This window comes from Pteronotus mesoamericanus, unplaced genomic scaffold (assembly GCF_021234165.1).
Source record: "Pteronotus mesoamericanus isolate MK-2021 breed Mesoamerican mustached bat unplaced genomic scaffold, CSHL_Meso_final scaffold_507, whole genome shotgun sequence".
NCBI classification, from domain to species: domain Eukaryota; kingdom Metazoa; phylum Chordata; class Mammalia; order Chiroptera; family Mormoopidae; genus Pteronotus; species Pteronotus mesoamericanus.
The window spans coordinates 16,668,721-16,687,976 of record NW_026555319.1 but is presented as its reverse complement, the minus strand read 5'-3'; the positions used below and the strand labels follow the sequence as shown (position 1 = coordinate 16,687,976).

At 46.8% G+C, this 19,256-nt stretch overlaps 1 protein-coding gene and 1 pseudogene across 4 annotated transcripts in view; one reads left to right on the top strand and one right to left on the bottom strand.

The window, feature by feature from the left end:
* The window catches only part of OSBP2 (oxysterol binding protein 2), a 131,555-nt gene that overhangs the window by 38,840 nt on the left and 73,459 nt on the right, over positions 1-19,256 (bottom strand). The window lies entirely within an intron of this gene.
* Positions 612-5,351, top strand: LOC129087174 (charged multivesicular body protein 1B2-like; annotated as a pseudogene).

Below are 19,256 nucleotides of genomic sequence, written 5' to 3'. Positions count from 1 at the left end.
TCTCTCACTAGTGACCACACAGGTGTGTCCAGGGTGTCGGGAAGCCCGTGCAACCACATTGGGTGCTCTAGCAACTTCCCCAGGAGAGGGGTGCAGGGGCTGCATCCTCATCAGGTACAGCTATCAACAAGGACAAGGCGGGGCCTCCGGGATGGGTACGGCAGGCTGATATAAAACCAGGTCTGGCTTCCATTCTGCCAGAGCGGCAGGGGTAAAAACCTCATCCCACAAACATGAACTTGTAGGGCTGAATCTCATCTTCCCAGGAAAAACTATTCTCCAGGACCCCTGGCCGGCCAGAGAGGCCAGCAAGCAGTGGAAGGCTGGGCAAACATTTCGGAGGGCAAAGGAACATACCTCTTTTCCTCTCACAGAAGGGCGGGGGCACAGGATTCAAAGCCACGAGCCACGTGAAGAATGAAAAATAAGTGCATAAGCGATGTCAGGGTGTTAGGACGCCCACAGAACCGGGTGCCAACAGAAGGCTGTGACCCTGCAGCCATGCAGCGTCCTCAGGATGACTAACAGCTCTGTGAGTGGGGCCCACCTCCTCCAGGGAGACAAGCCCTGGTGCAGAGATGGAGCATAAAAATAGAAGGCGTGCTCCAATTATGGCATCTGCCGAGATGCTGAAGATAACCGACTGCCCACAGCCTTCTCCGGTGGGCGCAGTGCCCAGCCCACTGTAGCTTCCACCCTTAACTGGGGTTTCCATGGGGTCTCCTTGGGTGAGTGAGGGTGCCCTTCCCCGGTCAGGCACTACAGGGAGCTGACCCTGCTCCCCAGGGCCTACAGGCTCACTCACCTGCCCTGCCCAGGTCGAAGCCTTACCCCAAGGTGCGGAGATAAGCTGCCCCCTCGCCTGCCCAAGGCAGGTGCAGGGGGACCAAGCCTCAGGCCAGCTGGGCTTAGGCTGTGATACTGCACCCACTCCCCCGTGTGAACTCACTGGGTAAGGAGGCCACTCGGCTCTCACCTGAGCCCTTGTTCGGTGGGCACAGGAGGGGCTGGGAGCCGGAGCACTGCTGCTCCCCTCCCTCTGACCTGCTGACATCAAGGCCAGCGGCTCCCTCTCTCCAGTGCCTTGTGCTGCCTTCTGGGTAACCAAAGAAATGGAAAACAAATTCTCTCCTCATCCTGACAGTTCAGGAAATTCAATGATTTCCTTGCTTCTGTGTTGAAGACTAGCCTTCGTCCACGTAACACAAATTGAGTTTTGTGTGTTGCTTTCTCACCTGCTAGTCCATAAGCCTTTTCCCAGTCTCTGTGGCCTGGTTACTTGCTCGCAGCTTTCCCATGTGCCTTTGGGTTTTGAGCTGCGGCCTCCGCCGGGCACTGGCTGTTGGGCCCATGGTGGGGACATGGCGGGGGAGGGGGCTCCTTTCTGCCTTTGCTGGCACTTAGGGAGGCACCGCCCTCAGCCCCACTCCCAGCATGGCTCCTCAGAAACCACTGACCCCACCCCACACTTCTCCCATCAAGTCACCCGGCACCACTGGGACCCGATCACGCGGCTGACTGCCTGACCACTGAGAAGACCCTTTAGTGCACAAGCAACACCCTTCTCCCCGCCCCACCGTGTGTGTTTCATTTTGCTCAGCACACCCATTTGTCACAAGGCAAGTGGGACGAAATTCTACGGCAAGGTCTGGCAACCCATACATGAGAACCCACTGATCTGCCCCAGACAGCGTCCGCCCGGCTGAGCAGGTCATTGGAAACTACTAATTTACATTTTCCTGGCCTGAGGACAGCCAGAGCGCTTATCCTTGGAAATCATCTGAGGCCCATGTAATCACACTTAAGAAGTTTCCAGGTGCAGCCTGGCATCAATGACAGGGAGTGAGCGGAGGTGGGGGCCCGGTGTGGGGACAGGAGCCATGGGGCCCTGAAGGGGCAAGAGCTGCGTCTGCCCGGCTGCTCCCCACATCCGGGAGCTGAGCATGCAGAGGTGCTGAATAAAAACCTGTTGAGGGAATGGATGAGTGGAGGGAGAGGGATAGCGAAGTGTCTTGTGAACTGCAAGGCAGTGTGCAGGTGTGGGGAGTGAGGAGCATTACGGTGCTTTGGGGCTAGAAGCAGCATCTGGGTTCAGGGTATTCCTCGGCTGGCCCTGACTTTTGAGCTAATACAAGAATCCAAAGTGACGTGAATCCCAACCCGATCGGCCTTGCAACCGGCCCCGCCTCTGCCAGGCCTTGGCCGCACAGTTCCTGCAGGGAGTCTCTGTCGCCCTGTAGACCATTCTGGGGTCCACTTCCACCTCCTCTGTCTGCAGCGTGGTGGGTGAGGGTCCTGGCCGGGGGCAGAGCTCTGTGGGAAGCCGAGGAGGAGACCCAGTCCCTGCAGAAGCACAATCTCATACCCTGCTCCACGTGAGGCAGACAGGCAAATTCGTACCCTAGAGAAAAAAGGGGCTCAAGCAGCCCCTTTTGGTTAATCAAGTTAGAGACAGGACCGGTCATTTATGAAGAAGCCTTGGGAGCCAGGCCAGGGGCCAGGGGCCACGGGACACTGTGATGGAGCTGAAAGCTGACTGTGAGAGTAACGGCATCAGCCTGGCAGGCAGGCCCCGATCTGCGAGCTGGGAATCAGGCCCCAGGGCTCACCGCCAGGGCGGGGGGAAGGAAGAGGGGCTGGAGAAGGGTTGCAGCGGAAAAGACTCAAGAAAGTCCCTCGCCAGCACCCTCATGCCTCGGCACTGCCCCTTCCTCCATCTGTCCACGTGGAAGCTGCTCCTGGGGAGGCTGTACGCCCGCCCGGGCCCACCACCATGCCCCTGGCCTGGCTCCTCCCCATCGCACCTGCTGACCTGCAGCCACTGCCCACAGCTTAGGGGGAACCTTTCAGCAGGACCAGCGCAAACACCGCCGAGGGCAGATGGCTTCCAAGGCTTTCAGAAAAGCTATCTGAGCAGTTACTGCTGAGAAGGAAAATCAATCTGAAAATAACGAGACCCCAGAAAAGTCCGTATTTGGGAAAGAAGCTCCACAAAAGGAGCTTGGGCGAAGACAAACGACGAGGCAGGATTGAGCTGGCCCTTTTGGGGAGAGGCCGAGGCTGCAGGCCGCCGCCCAAGCTCCCCGCCGCCCCCCCTGACCAGCTGCTTGCCCACCTCCGTCAGAGCAGAACTGCTTTCTACAGGGCCCCCGAGCTTCATTCTCAGGTTCTTGGCAATATTTCTTACTGTAAGTTAGTAAATTGGGGTTTTTATTTTCTAAAAGAAAGAGAAATGAGAAATTCCAACATGTGGAGGTGGGTAGGGAGGGGAGGAATAATGGGGGGGGGATGGGGACAACTGTAACTGCACAACCATAAAACAAACCAACAAACCAAACAAAATTCCAACGTGGGATAGTATTTGTCAAGAAACCGAAGGTGACTGTTTCTAAAAACTAAAGGGGGCTGTTTCAAACTGCCAAGTCCTGGTGACTAGGAACAGGTGCTGGGTCAGGGAACGCGGCCTCAGGGAGCCTTGGAGCCAGGGAGCCAGGGCAGGCGCGGTGGAGGTGAGAGCCACTGTGAGGCCGCGGGGAGAGGAGCGGGCTGAGAGGGCGGGAAGAAGGGGCGGGAAGGTGAGAATGGGACAGGGAGAAGCTAATCTCAGAGCAAAGCCGGTGAGGAGGGCCACTTGCCCACCTCGGGTGGTGCCAGCAGGCTCTCTCCTGGGGACTCAGGAGCTGCTCCCTGCAGCCACAGGGAAGCTCCTCACAGCCTGAGCAGCAACACCATGTCCCCAGACAGGCTGGGACCCTCTCCTCAACTGCGGAGCCACTTGACGCACAAGGACTTCCCATGTGTGCCATGGGGCTGAGGAAGAAACCTGGATGCACACAGAGACACACATGCCCTGCTGCCTGTGAAGGCATCAGAACATGATCGGGCAAAATCTGAAACCCCACAGTCAGGTGGGCTTGAATTACAACCAGACAGTCTGCAGAGATCCAACGTCTTTGGGCCAAGTTTCCACCCAAGACCCATTTCATATTGGCTCCACCGGAGGTTGGTGCGGCTTCCCTTAAAAAGGTCACCCTGTGGCTGAGAACTTTCTGTGTCTCCCAACTACATCCATCCACACTGGAAGCAGGAGGTACTGATGGAGCATGTAGTGGGGGCCTCTGCCGAGGAATATTGATGGCCGTGTAGGGCTGCAGGGCCTCGGGGCCCTGGAGCGGCTGTGTCTTACCAAAGGCCCCTTTTCTGGAGCAAGGGCCCCCCAAGGCAGAGGCCCAGGCAACAACAGTGCCGCTGATGATGACACAGTCACATTACAGTTCACTGAGCGCTCTGCCAGGCACGTCCCCCTCGGGGGGTCATTGCACCCCGTGCCCTGGATTCCACTTCTGCCCCCGCTTAAATGTCAGGGGTGCCCAGGTTCTGGGAGGCGAGGTCTGACTCTGGACTTTGGCTACTGGGGCCCTGAGAAAGGATGCGGGAGCAGTAGGCATGTAATCCAGAAGACAAAAGAAGAGCTTCTTTACAGTGATGGAAAAAAATCCGACCTAGAATTATATATCTCAGAAAAGTGCCCTTCAAAATAAAGGTAACATAGAGCCGGCCTTGTGTAGAAATAGGAAGTGGGGTTGCAGAGCTAGCGCACAGCCAGCCGCAGACGGGGGCTCAGAGGGAGCCCTGCGCACCCTCCCATCAACCCAGGGCTGCTGCCCCCCGCTGTCGCCTCCCGAGAGCCGTGGGATCCTGTTGAATGTGGAGAAACACCTATTTAACTTGAAATTTGCTGCAGAGGAGGTTAATAGGAATGCCAAGAAATGCAGTACAGAAGAAAAGGCTGAAAAGGCCAAGATTAAAAAACCCACTCAGAAAGGCAACACAGAAGTTGCAAGAATACATAGTGAAAATGCAGTCCACCTGAAGAACCAAACAATTGCTTGGGAAAGAGCGCTAGGGCTGATGCTATGGCAGCCAGAGCTCAAACTGCAGTAACAAGAGGCAAGGTGACCGAGTCCATAGCAGGTGGAGGTAAGCCTATGGATACTACATTGAGGAGTATGAACCTTGAAGAGACTTCTGCCCTGATGGACATATCTGAACACCAACATGAAACACTGGATGTTCAAATACAACAAATGGAAGATGCTATGAGTGGCACTTCAAACGTAACACCACCACAAAACCAAGCGGATAAGCTGCGTATAGAAATGGCAGATGAAGCTGGTCTTGGACTCAATATGGAACTACCACCAGGTCAGACAGGACCTGCTGGCACCAGTGCTGCTTCCACGGAACAGGCTGGACTATCACAGACACTTGCTCAAGTGTAACTTAAAGACCTGGTGCTCTTCTTTACTTTGCCTGCTTCTGAAATGTTTCGTGTGTGTGTATATAGATAAGTTGCACTCCATTTACAGTAAGAACACCATATATTACAGAACGCTTCAATACTTTATATAGAATGCCTTCTTTTGCCATGCTGTACTTCCCAATACTTTAAGAAATTCCAGAGAGTTCCTATCTTGACAGATTTTATAGCTTTGTGTATTCTGTTGAAATGTGTGAGGGAGTTTTTTATTTATTTTTTGTAGATGACTTTGACCAAGCTACCAATTAGCTTGTTGTATATGAAACATCTTCCTCAAAAAATGCATTAAGAATCTAGCAATGAAGTACTACAGAAGAAAACTACAGAATGAAAGTTTTGGTTGCTTTTTAATTCAAAGTTGTTTTAAATCTCTGTAGTCATGTGCTACATAAAAGTAAAAGCATGGAAAACATGTTTACTTAACATGCTTACATAGCCCAAAACACCTCATTTAGTGTCATTCAATAGACAATGCTATTTTTTGTGTTTGTTTTTGATGTTCAAGCACAAATACAGTTGACTTTTATTGTGCGTTTATTAGCTTTTAAATTTAGATTATTATTGGGATTTTTACCCAGGAATTTAATGAGCAATTATTTGAATTTCTGAAATTGGAAAAAAATTTACATGGATAATTTGTCCAATATAATTAGAAAATAGCTACAACACAAAATTGAATAAAGTTTCCTCAGTTTTTAAATTTTTTTCTTTGCTAACTATCACTGTTGTTAAGACTCAAAGAAATTTAACGTTTCATACTTTCAAATGAAATTGAAACACATTTTAAATGATTCTATTTGTACTTTAACCTTACTACACTGTATTTTAAAAGATTAATTTAAGATTAAGATTAATTTAAGGTTAATATGGTCTTAATATCATTTATACTTTCCATAGGATTGTTGATTGCTTTTTGAGAATCCTGGCCTACATTTTTAAACCAACCAACAAAAAATAACAAAGAAAACAAAATTTAATCAATTCAAGTTAAAACTACCCTAAGTTCTGGTTAAATGTGTATGTCCTTTAAAAAAGAAAAAGGACTTTATTTACTTTTAAAGAGGGAAAAGGAGGAAGAAAAAAGAGGGAGAGAACATCAATGGGTGGTTGCCTCTCACATGCCCTCTCCTGGAGACCTGGCCTGCAACTCAGGCATATGCCTTAGACTGGGAGTTGAACCAGCAACCCTTTGGTTCACAGGCTGGCATTCAATCCACCTAGCCACACTAGTCAGGGCCGTCCTTTTATCTTAAGCAAAAACTCCTTTAATAACTAGAAGAAATGAAGTAGAAATAAATGTTAGAATAAAATGTTTTGCATAGCCATGTGAACGACTTCAGACCAGTGGAAGCTGGCATACAACACAGCGGGTGGGGACATAGAAAAGTCCTAAGGTCAAAAGAAGACTAGACTCTCGAAGGCTAAGATCCTTGTGGGAAGAAAAGTCTCTATTTTACCCAACTAAAATGAACAAATGCCTGCAATTTTCTGCTATAACCATCTCAAATGTGGAGAGGTGACCAAATTATATTTTAGCTATTATACTACTAATCTAGGTTAAGTATTTTCACTTAATGTTTTTCATTACTTGCCACTTGATTGATCCATGAAAGAATTTTAGTATTTCATTAAGTTGCATTGAAGAGCAGATTTGTTTAGAAAATCTCCCCATTGTTAAGTCATGAAGGCATTCAAAGTGCGATTATGAAGACTAATTTACTAGGTATTCACCATTCATATATGTTTTCTATTATAAATAAGTGTGTATAAATGAAGATTATTTTCACTGGTTAATGAAATGAGAAATTACTCCTTTGCTAAGTTTCAGATAAGCCTATTTAACTTTCTTGGTCGCTGACTATATATGGTATGACGTCAATGTGGTAATCTTCCATTTTGTTTACAATTGATGCTTTGTCCTCTCTACTTAAAGGGTAAGTTTGTTTATATTGGAACACCTTGGGGAGGCATAGAAGAGGTTATTACCGACTATGATATCTATGAAATAGAGTTATCTTGTTTTCCATTGGTGAAAATTGTAGATTTTGTTTTGTAAAAGTCAATAAAAATTGTTAAATTGTGAATATGGCTTACTTGAATCTAGAAATATAAGTGGATCTGATATAAAAATAACTGTTCATAGTTTTAACAGTCATATCAGATTTGTTTTTTTAAAATATTGTTGATAGACACCAAATTTTATATTTGGAGTAGCATAACTAAAATTTTTAAAAACATATATAAAATAAAGATACGTTCAGGCAAGTAAAACCTGATGGAATTGTGTCTAGCTGAACTTTAACAAAAAAAATGTTAAAGGAAGTTCTTCAAGCTGAAAGAAAGTGATACCAAATGGAAACTCAGATCCAGACAAAGGAATAGAGTGCTAAAAAAGATAAATATGTGAGTAAATACAAAATATGCTGGTTTTCTCACTTTAAAATTTCATTTAAAGATAGCTGACTGTAGAGAGCAAGAAAAAAGTACACTGGAGGGTTTATATCATCTTCAAAAGTAAAACAGGACACCACAGAAAGAGTGGGAGGCAATGGAAGTACATCACTGTAAGGTTCCTATATTATAGCTGGAATGGGATATGATTTGAAGGCAGACAGTGATAAGGTAAAGATGTGTGATATAAACCCCAGAGCAATCACTAAGAAAAGAAAGCTGTATAGTTATGAGCTAATAAAGGAAAGAACATGAAATACTAAACATTATACCTCAGATGCTAGGAAAGAGAAAACACACACACACACACACACACACACACACACACACAAAATAGATCAGACCAAACAAATAGCAAAATGGTAGATTTAAACCCAACCATATCAATAATGATATTAATTTAAAATGGTCTCAACAATCTAATTAAAAGTCAGAGACAATCAGACTAAAGAACAAAGCAAGACTCATTATATTCTATCTATAATAAACCCCTTTAAATATAAAAGCATAGATAAAATAACCAATCATATGCTTTCTACATGAAACACACTGTAAATATAAAAATACCAATGGCTTAAGAGAAGAACATTAGAAAGAGAAACACAGGGCAACAGCAATTGTAAGAAAACTGCACTGGCCTTATTAACATTTGAAAGGAGGCCCGAGGACAGAGATAAAGAGGGAAATTTCATAATGACAAAAGAAGTCCATTCATCAAGTTGTCACATTCCTGAATGCGCATGTACCTCATAACAGAGCTTTAAAGTACATGAAGCAAAACAGAAATGAATGGAGAAAAAGAAATCTGCAACTACAGTTAGATTTCAATACTCTCTTAGTAACTGATAGAAACAGAGAAAACAAATAGGAGTTTAGAAGACGTGAATCTTCATGTATCCTTTATCAATTAACTTGACCTAATTGACATTTATAGAACACTATACAAAACAATGGCAGAATACACATTCTTTTCAACAATACATGAAATATTCAGCAAGACAGAGCATATACTGGGCCATAAATCAGTCTCAAATTTAAAATGATAAAGTGTACATTCTCTGGTTACTACAGAATTAAACTAGACAGCAATAACAAAAAGATATATGAAAAATACCCAAATACATGGAAATTAAGCCACATACTTCAAAATAACTAATGGGTCAAATAACAAATCACAGGAGAAATTAGAAAACATCTTGAAATAAATTATAAAGAAAATACAACATATTAAAATTTATGGGATGCAGCTAAAGCGGCACTTGGAGGAAAATGCATAGCTTTAAATGTTTATTCTAGAAAATAGAAGAAGGGTTTAATTAATGATCTAAGTTTCTACCTTTAGGAGCTACAAAAAGACGAGCAAATTATATTCAAAATGAGTGGAAGAAATAAAATTATAAAGAGCAGAAATCAATGAAACAAAAAATAGTTATAATGGAAAAAAATTAAGCTAAAAGCTTTTTTTAAGTGTTCTCATATTGTTTTATTACAAAATACAGGGCACACATTACAGAAAAGTCAAGTTTTCTTTGTCATTCGCAGACTGGCTATTAGAAACTGTTAGAAAACTCAACATTTACATTTATAAAGCACATCTAGATGTGTTATGACTGAAAAGAAGCCAAAATAGGGAATTTCTACTGCAGGAGAAAAGTGAGTATGCTTTATCTTTCTGCCCAATGCCTCTACTTTAGAAAGATAAATGTCAAGTTTTCTTCTAATCCAGATGTCTGTTTAATGTACAGAAATTTAAGATGGTAGATAAGATGGTAGAAGTCAGATATTGAGATTTATGGCTATTTAGACATTAACTAGGTATGTTAATAATTAGAATATTTTTAAATAATTTGACTCAATTATAAAATTGTCACTGAAATATTAAATAGCAATTTTTATTGCATTCTAATGCTCTTTAATAAACTTCATGATAACAAAAATTCAAATCACATATGGAAAACTAAGAACTTTGAATACACTAATAATTAAACAGGCAAACTAATTTCTAGAGGGTATGAGATTTAACTTATTTAGTGTAATCATAGAAAACATAACAAAGTATGGGGTTAGGATTAGGTTTGGCAACTTCCCTTAATTAGAGATTTCAGTATTTTTTTTAGTTGATTTTTCTGCATGTACTAATCAATTTCCATTAATGGTCCTTCCAAGTGTCCAGAATATATAAAGAGCTCACACAATTATAAAAAGGCAAATAACTCAAATAAAAATGGACAAAGGATTTAAATAGACATTTCTCCAAAGAAGGTATAAAAATGACCGATAAGAACATGAAAAAATGCTCAACATTATTAGTCACTAGGGAAATGCAAATCAAAACTACTTCACACCCACTGGTATGGTAATAATAATAATAATAATAATAATAATAATACAGAAATAACAAGTATTGTCAAGGATGTAGAGAAATTAGAACCCTAATATACTGCTGCATGTAGTAATGAAAAATGCTATCAAAAAGTTTGGCAGTACCTTTAAAAGTTATACCATATGAGCCAGCAATCCCACTTCTAGGTATCTATCCACATAAAAACTTATATACAAATGTTCATAGCAGCATTATTCATAATAGCCAAAAGCACTCCAATACCCATTAACTGACGAAGAGATAAAGAATATGTGGTATAACCATACAATGGAATATTATACAGCAATAAAAAGAAATAAGGTACTGATACATGCTGCAACATGGATAAACCCTGAAAACATTAAGTGAAAGAAACCTGACACAAAAGGCCACATATTGTATAGGTTCATTCATATGAAATATGCAGAATAGGCACATTTATGGAGACCAAAAGTAGATCAGTGGTTGCTTAAAGTTGGGGGTTGGTTGTAGAGGGAGGAGGGATGGGGACTGACTGATTATGGGTACACAGTTTCTTTTAGGAGGGACAAAAATGTTCTGTAATTAGATTGTGGTGATAGTTGTACATCCTGTGTTGTATCCTCTATATGAGTAATTTTTATAGTATATAAATATTTTAATAAAGCTATTTTAAAAAAGTAGTATGTTCACCAAAAGACATCATAAATAAAGTGATTAAAAAATACAAACTAAAAGCTTATAACTGACAAGTGGTAGATATCCATATCATATAAAGAGCTCCTATAAACACAGAAGAAAAAGACAAAGCACCCAAAAGAAAAGCACATTTTGCAAAGAAGTATATTCAACAATAAAATGCTCATCCTATTTTGATATCAGAAAAATGCAAATTACAATTATATAAGCATACCATTTTAGGGCTATTAGACTTGCAAAATGTATGTTACAATACCAAGTGGTGGAGATATGATAATCAAAGGAAACTCACCCGCTGACAATGGGAGGATCAATCAGTACTACCACTTTGGAAAACAATGTGGTACTATTTTTTTAAAACTCATCATTCATATAGCCCATGGCCAGAAATGGCCCTCTTAGGTATACCCTTGGCAAACTTCTGTACATGTATGGAAAGGTATACAATAGTGTTCATATTGCAGCAAAGTTCATTACTGCTAAGCCTCAGAAACATATCTAATGTCCACCAACAGAGAAGGGTAAATGAGTTGTAATACAGTCACACAAAATACTAGTAGTTGAAGTGAATGAACAACAGCTACATCCAACAGCATAGATAAATCTTAGAAATACAATGTTGCAAGGAAAAAATGAAGTCCTAAAAAATGCAGTTTAATTTTTATTTGAGCTAAAAGAAAAAACTAAACAATACACCCTTCCAACAAATGACTGTGAGAAAACTCTATTTTTAAAAAAGCAATCAAAAGTTTCAGAAGTGGAAGGTAGGAGAAAAGCGGGACAGACGCTTCCTGTCCTGCTCGGCTCAGGTAGGCAGAGAGCGGCAGAAGGGCCAGGTGTCACCAGAAAGAGCTGCTAGGGATCAGGTGGGCGAATGTGGACACAGAAATGGCAGGGCTGAGGAAACCGGGGAGGGTGCACAGCCAACACAGGTCGGGAGCAGCAGGAGCACAGGCTCCTGGTGGCCACAAGCGGCCCGCGTCAGGAGCCGGCCCGTGCCGGGATCTGGAGCAGCCCTGGCAAGGCTAAAAAGCGGACTGCGCACAGTCAGGCAGCCACTTCCAAACTCCACTTCCAGTTAATGACTCCAGGGGAAGGGAGGAGCGTGGGTGTCACAGGCATGCGACCCCTGCAGTCACCCAGGGCTGAAGTCAGAAGGGCCCCCCACTTGGTTTACCACTCAGCTCTCTCTGTCTTGAAATCCCTAACAATTTTTGAACCAGGAACCTGGCAGATCCTGCTAGGGAAGGACAGTTCCAAGGACCACTTATCTGAACCCTGGCCACCAAGCAGAGTGCGACGGTGCCGGGGTTCCAAGAAGTTCTGCCTGGCTTGGGCTCCAGCCATATCCGACATAAACGAACACCACTTCACAATGGTTCCCTTTGGATTTCCTCACAAGGGCAGGAGAAACAGCGGCTGATGGGCAATGGAAGGGAAACCACCAATAATAACTGAACTTGCGGGGAAAAATTCATCCTTTTTGATTAGTCAAATGCCAGTTAAAACACTAACAAGGCACAGCTTTATGCCTGCTCAAAAACCACTCTCGGGACGACGGAAGTCGAACGCAGGGGAGGCGTCCACGCCCAGCCCCTGGAGCATCATGGACCAGAGCGCTTTGGCCAAAGGGCGATGGGTACCACCGGGAAGAAGTCACATCCTGGACTCGGTGATCACACTCCTGGGAATTTGTCCCAGAAAGAAACAACAAAGAAAAATTTTACATGCCAAAGATGCTCAGGCAGCAGTTTGGCTCTGACAATCTGGAAAGAACTGAAATGTCTAACAGAAGGAAAAGACATTCCAACAGCCATTCCACAGATACATATTGAGTTTGCACTAATGTGGGAAAGTGCTTAAGATATACAGTCATGTGAAAATGGCATATTTTTTTTTGAATCCCAATGGATGTAGAAAGGATGCTCACATAAAGGAAAAATACTGAGTAAAAATAGAGACCTAAAAACAGGGACATGAGGGGTAATGGAACTATGGAAACACCATGATCTTGAACATCTGGAATTGTTGCCTTAACAGTAAATAACCCTTAGAGATAATGAATGTTGACAAGGAGGGGACAGAGGACTGGCCCAGATGAACCTCAGAGTTTGGCCAAGGACAGAGCGTGTGTACATGCATGGGTGTATGTGTGTGTGTCAGGGGGGTGAGGAGTGGGTTTGGGGAGGGAATTCCATCAGCAGATGAGCAGCTGCCCAGCGGTTAATCAGCTCACAGCCATGCTCCAGAGCCCCACCTCATACAAACTGCTCTGCCTCTGAAATAAAAATATCCTGGGTGGAGGGGTGTCCCCAGGGGGCCTGGCTGGCTGTCAGTCCTAGCCTCTCAGGAAAAACGCCTGTCATCTAACCAGCTCGCACCTACAGCCAGGCTGCCGGGCAAGCCAGGCCCCCGAGGACTGCCCAGGGGCATTGCCCAGGTGGGGTTCTGCTCCCCGAGCTGTGGCCTCCTTCCACCTCACCACGCCGCTCAGCCTCAGCAGCTACTATTTCTGACGATGTGCGTCAGGTATCATTTCAACACACACGTCAGAGGGAAGCAGTACATAAAAGGAAATTTCTCTCTGGCAGCCTGAAGCCCATAACTTCATCTTTATTCATATTGTTCATCTATTTGATCAGATGCTGCTGCCAGTCTGAGCTGACTGCCACTTTACAGGAAAACTAGGTGTCAGGGGAATGACTCAGGTCCGCAGAGGGCGGCGCAGCGTGCCGTCTGACACTCCCGGATGAGGTCAGAGGAAGATGTACGGTGAGCGAGTCTGTCAGCAGCCCCGGCCGGAGGGCCTGGGGCCCAAGCCTGCCTGACTGTCCTGCCAGCCTCGGGGTGCTCCTTTCTCCGCAGTGGCTCAGAGACCCTCCTCCCCCTTTTTCTGACCACCCTGAGGCCTCCCCACCCAGCTTCCCATGGCCTCTCCATGTCCAGCTCCCACTTTGGCCTGTGCCAGGCCCCGTGCAAGGTCACTTCTCTTAGCCTGGCCCGTGGACAGCTCTCTCTCTCTCTGCCTGGAGGCCACAGGGTCATCGATAATCCTCAAGACCCACCAAACGCTGCTCCTGATAAATGTTTACATCAATAGGGCTGGTGGATACGGTTGAGCAGGTTGCGCATTGCACAACCGCAGGAAGCACATTTCACAATAGACATTGTAGTTTTGTTTTTAATAACATGTGTCCAACAAATGAAAGAAGATATTGCCCTGACAAAGTCAGTATATTACAACAATTTCAGGACTGGTGGCAGTGAAAGGTCTTGAAGAAGGAGTGCCCTTTTCTAAAGATGGGTGCCAAATGGGCCCATCACAGCCCTGCACAGCAATCTATGAACAAATGAACCGGCTCCTTACAGAGCACACTACTCTCTCCACGTTCCTTGGGACCACTGATGGCAACAGCTCCCCGGCTGAGGCAGCCCGGGGCCTGTCACAGCCTCGTCACCCCCACGCTGCTACTACCCTCCTCACTGGCACGCTGTTGTTTGAGAAGATGGCCACATGGGAGTGCATGGCCAGCTTCCATTCCCTGCTGCTCCCAAGGCAGAGGTCACTCCTGATTATGACCCTCTTTCCTATCTTGGCCCTCACAATCCAGCAGTGTCCACTTGTAACCCAGAGGCTCAAAGCTGGCCCAGACATGAAGCCCCTTTGCAGGGGTGAGCTACGGCAAGGCTAACCCGAAGCGCCGGGGGAGGCCTGCTCTGCCCACGTCCCCCTCCCCTCCCCCTCCGCCCCCCTCTTGTGCCTTTAGCTCTCCACTCCCCCACCTGCTAGCCTCACCGCACACAGTGACACCCACACACATGCACGTGTGCAGTCCTCCTCCAGTGCCTCCAACATGCTGCTCCCTCAACCTAGGACAGCCTTGCATGTAGCCCACCCAACCGGCCCCCTTAGATACTGGCTTGCACAGGGCCCCCCAAACTGGGCCCCCTGCCCACCTTTCTGCTCCCTGGCAGCACCCTTTCTCAGAGCTCGTGGACTCCTGCATACCTCAGACTACATGTACCTTCTCAAGCCTTCTCTCTGTGGTGTGACCAGCGCCTCCTGGGCTCTGAGTTTGGCCAGCCACAGTCATGCCCTGTCATCTGTTCACTGGCGTGGGGAGATCAGAAGGAGGTTGGCTAGGCTCTCAGCTCCTCTGGGTTCCTGTCGCCTGGCTGTGGATGCTGTGTGCCCCACATGGCTGCAGGGACAGTTCTTAGCACAGAGGGAATGACTGGCCAGATTTTCTGCTAAACAGAGGAGACTAATTCTTCTATCTTCTCTTATCCATTAGTGTTCTTTCCTCTTCATTCTGACTCAAAAGCATCAAAATACTTGAAACTTTCCCCTGGTATTTAGCCTCTTTCAATACGAAATCCCCCCCCCACCAAAACACCATACTCAACATGCCCCAGGTTTTGCCCCAGAAATTGAGCCCCCAACCCCACCCACTGTGGCCTCCACTCAGCCAGGCTCCTTGAGAGTCCAGCATATTTTCCATCTGTGGCCTTCCTGGCCCGTGGTCAGTGCTGGAAGAGCGTGCAAGCTCTGGCCCTACATTGGCCTGTGTGATCTTGGCAAAGTCACTACTGCTTTAGCACAGTTTCCCCATCTCTAGAATGGCATGACTATAATTGGTTCACTCGCAACCACTGATAAAGCCCCCTTATGTGTGCCAAGGGGCGTATGCTCCAAGGCAGCCTCGCTTTACCAGGTGGGGATGTTGGAGGGGCTTCTCCCGCATCACCCCCACGTCTCATCTGGCTCCAAAGTCTAGACTTGTGCCATTCACAAGATCCTATGGCTGCCCTGGCAGGCTGGCTCACTGAAACTGTCCTTCTCAGCCTCTGTGAAAACTATAGCGGTGGGACACTGCTTCCCCACCAGGTATCTCCTTGTGAAATAATATGTACGCACATAGGTATAGTGGGGGACATGCACGAAGTGGTAATAATAATGATGTTAGGCCACCATGTGACAGGAAGAGGCAGGGGCTTTTATACATTACTGCTGTGAGGTTAATTCACCAAGTAGAATTCTCACCTGTAGGGTTCTACAGGTAAGCAGACAGAGGTCCCACCAGGTGACAGGTCTATAAGAGAGCGTCATGATTCCATGTATCACACCAAGTCACAGTGAACTCCCATGAGGCGAGATGTGCTTCCCCTCCCTGGGTGCAGAAAGGGCATAAACAGGGGAGGTGCTACCCTGAAGCCTCCTTTCCATAAGCCACACATCACCTCCAGAGCTGACAGAGCGCAAGCCCCTCCTTGCCTGCCTGTCCTTTATGATCCAACCGACCAAGGGGGCCCGCTCCCACCTCTCACCTGTCATGAGGCCCTGACACCACACTCACACCTAACCGAGCACCTGTCTGCCCCCATCCTCCATCTGCCGACTCGCCCTCAGCCTCCAGCACCCAGCAGGGTGTCACCTCCTCCAGGAAGCTCTTCACAATGCCCCGGTTTACCTAAGAACCTCCACCTTCCACATCTCTGGGCTTACCCAGTTGTTCCAGGGGAGCCATTCACTATAATGGGACCAGAGAGAGGACACGGGACAGACTCTACCCATTGCTCCAACTGTGAGTTGGGAAGAGTCCCAGTGAATCAGGAGAAATCCCAGCTGGAAGGGAAAAACACCAGCCAAGCATGCACTTGCCACGTGGCCTCAGATGGCTCTTCCCTCTGCTCATTTCCATGCTGGTAGGTTCGCTGTGGAATAGCAATTATGCAAAAGTGCTGAGTGCTGGAGGTGGTGGTTGGGGCACATCTCGGACACAGGTGGGACACAGCCTCCACCTGTGGGAGCAGACAGCCTCAGAAGAGAGAACGTGCATTCAAACGACCCAGGCTGTTGCAGAAGGAAGCCCACGAGAGGTCTGAGGAAAGGGGTCACCACCAGCCTAGAGGGGAGGGGAAGCTTCAGGAGGAGCTGAAATGGGCACTGGGCCTGCAAGGATGAATTTGATTAAAATGTGAGGGATAGGCAAGGACACTTGGCCAAATGGGCAGAGTGCTGTGACGCTAGGCCTGGTGCGGTGGCAGATGCTAATCCCCTGGCGCTAGAGGACCATTCTGCACACCCATGTGAGGCGATGAGAGCAGAGCGCCAGTCCTTTCCTTCAGGCTTTAGTCCTTCTCCACAAGGACCCCAGCAGATGCCAACAGCAGGGAATGCAACAGTAGACACCTTGGTAAGCCATCCCCAAAAGGACCCTACTTGTAAATTTTTGAAGGACACTACACCCAAGTCTCAGCTGTTGTTCTGTGAGGCTCCTTCTCTGTGAACGGCGCCTGTCCCAGGCCTCAAAGATGCAAAAAGACTCAAAACAGGCCCTTCGACCGGTCAAGTGCCTGGCACTCACATCCCGATCCCCTTTGGTTTCCCTGCCAAGCTCAGTTCAGCAATCTGCAGTGCAAAATATGCAGCCAGTCAGAAGATGGAGGCGGGCCCGTGGGCACGCAGCAGCTCTTTGAGATCCCAAACTACAAAGTGGCGACCTTAGTTAGCACTGTCACAGGCAGGGATGCCCAGCGCCACCTGACCCTGCCCTCTGGTAAGGCCAGGGTGAAGGGTCCTTATCATCTGCAATTTCAGAGCTTTATATTCTGACTGGAAAGGATGCAGAGGTCTCATACACATCCTGTGCGTGTACACATACGCTCACACAAAGGCCACGGAGTGAGCTGCCAAGGGCTGACTTCAGAGCTTACAAGAAACCCAGATGGGCATTTCCCCATTTGTGGAGCCTGGCTCTGTTTGAAGCATAGAGACAGAGACAGAGACAGAGACAGCTAGACAGAGACAGAGATAGGGAGAGAGATATTGACTGATTAATAAGTAGGGTTAGATACACATATTATCCCATTTCAACCTCCCAGTCAGGTAAGTAGGCTTAATATCATCATTTAGATGAGGAAACAGGCTCAAAAAGGCTAAGAAGCTCGCCAAAGGTCAGGCAAGTGGTGGAGGAGCAATTTGAATATGTCACTGCTCATTGAGGAGCAGCCTCCTATTAACAGACCTGTCCCCACGGCTCCTTCTCATCTCACTCCTCCTCTCACTTATGGGGGCTGGGGCAACTGAGGCCCACAGCGGGGCAGGGATTTGCTCATGGCCACACAGCCTGGCAGCGGTCAGGACAAGAACCCAGGTCCCCTGATGCCTCCGCTACCCATGTCATGAACCTCAGTTAAGCCCCAATGCCATCCTGCCACCGAAATGGTCTCTGTCTGGATTTCAGTCCCCAGTTCCTCAGGGCAGGCTGCAAGTCCAGCTCCCCTTCAACATGCACAAAGAAGGGCTCAGGGGTGGGATACAATTTCACTGGGACCCTGTTCTAAGGGGAAATTTGTCTGAAGTGACCTCTCGTTTCAATACCTTTCAATGCATCAGATAAGAGGAGGCCAGTCTATTTGCACGCTGGGGCCGCAGGCCCCACCCCCATGCCTGCCACACCCACAGGGTGAGGGGCCAGGAGGCTCCCACCTCCCAAGGCTGACAGCTAGCCAGGCCTCCTGCAGCCTCTCTCACTCTTTAGTTGACAAGGTTTATTGGCACTGTCCTGCCTGAGTGTGTAAAATATGTATTTTGACCAATGTTTCAAAACTGAGATTTCTAGTTTCTCCTGAAAACCCCGCCATTCTGGACTTCCTAGGCCCATCTTCGCACAAGGCACCCAGGGGAGACACTCTGTAGATTGCCCTGGGGCCTCTGACACTAAGGCTGAGTCCTTGCTGCTTCCGGCCACTGCCATGGGTCCCGGGCCTCCTCCTGCCGGCACAGCACCTCCTTCAATCCCTCATCCCCAGACTTACTGTGCAGAGTGGGACAGTGACAAGAGGGGTAGGAAGGAAGGCTTGGCCCAGAGGGTCTGGCAATCAAATTGGTTACCCTGTCACCACTCTTGAGGTGCAACTGCTTTGGTCACACCTGACAAAGATGATCCCTCCCACAACCAGGCAGAAAACAAGTAGATACAAGGCTCGATGCTTCTTGTTAGCAGCAAATCTTCTGGAGAATGGCAGCCAAGAAAATCCTCAGGCAGTCCAAAAGAGGAAAAATACTTTAATCCTAACTGATGCATACTTGCTTTTCTTTCCTTTCTTTTTTTCCCCCTCACTCCAAACTTTGTCTTTAGAATAAATCCATCCAAACAACAGTAACATCATTTAAACTTTGCATAAAGAACATAACTGCATTAGAAATGACACTATCCAAAAGAAAAACTGGAAATTACGACCAATCATACTTTGGACAAAATTCACTTGCAAGTCTCTTTAAAGGATTCTTAAGACAGAGCTATAGTATCAGCCTCTCATGAAATAAATTTCCAATGTTTACAGTTACAGACACCCTAAGACTTCAGGTGGTTTTTTTCAGGAGAATTTGCATGGTTCAACTGACTCCAGGGCTGAGGCTTGGAGTCTGCGACTTCAAGG